Here is a 455-nt window from a genome sequence, read left to right as displayed (position 1 = left end):
TAGGTGGGCCTGGGGCTCAAGGGCTGCTTCTTGCTTGGGGGTGGCTCTGTTTGAAGGCCAGAGCCTGAGATAGGTGGGCCTGGGGCTCAGTGGCTGTTTTTCTCTTGGGGGAAGCTCTATTTTAAGGCTGGGGCCTGAGGTAGGTGGGACCAGGGCTAGGGAGCTGCTTTTTGCTTGGGGACAGCTCTATTTTAAGGCTGGGCCTGAGGTAGGGGGGCACAGAGGGTGGAGGAACAACTAAGGGAGACAAACTTGTCTGTCAGTTTGTCCTCCTGTGGTGGCTTGCTTGTTGCTGCGAGGCTGGAGGCTATGCCACTGGTGTTGCAAATTGCCAGCAGGATTACCCATGGTGGACAGGTTTCAGCAGAGCTTCCCAGCAAAGACAGACTCAGAAGGAAGAGGCCATCCACTTCTCAAACAATTGGCCAGTGAAAACCTTATGTATAGCAGTGAAA

This window comes from Orycteropus afer, unplaced genomic scaffold (genome assembly GCF_000298275.1).
Source record: "Orycteropus afer afer isolate SDZICR_OR568_19922 unplaced genomic scaffold, OryAfe1.0 scaffold00408, whole genome shotgun sequence".
NCBI classification, from domain to species: Eukaryota; Metazoa; Chordata; class Mammalia; order Tubulidentata; family Orycteropodidae; genus Orycteropus; species Orycteropus afer.
This window is presented reverse-complemented; position numbering follows the sequence as displayed.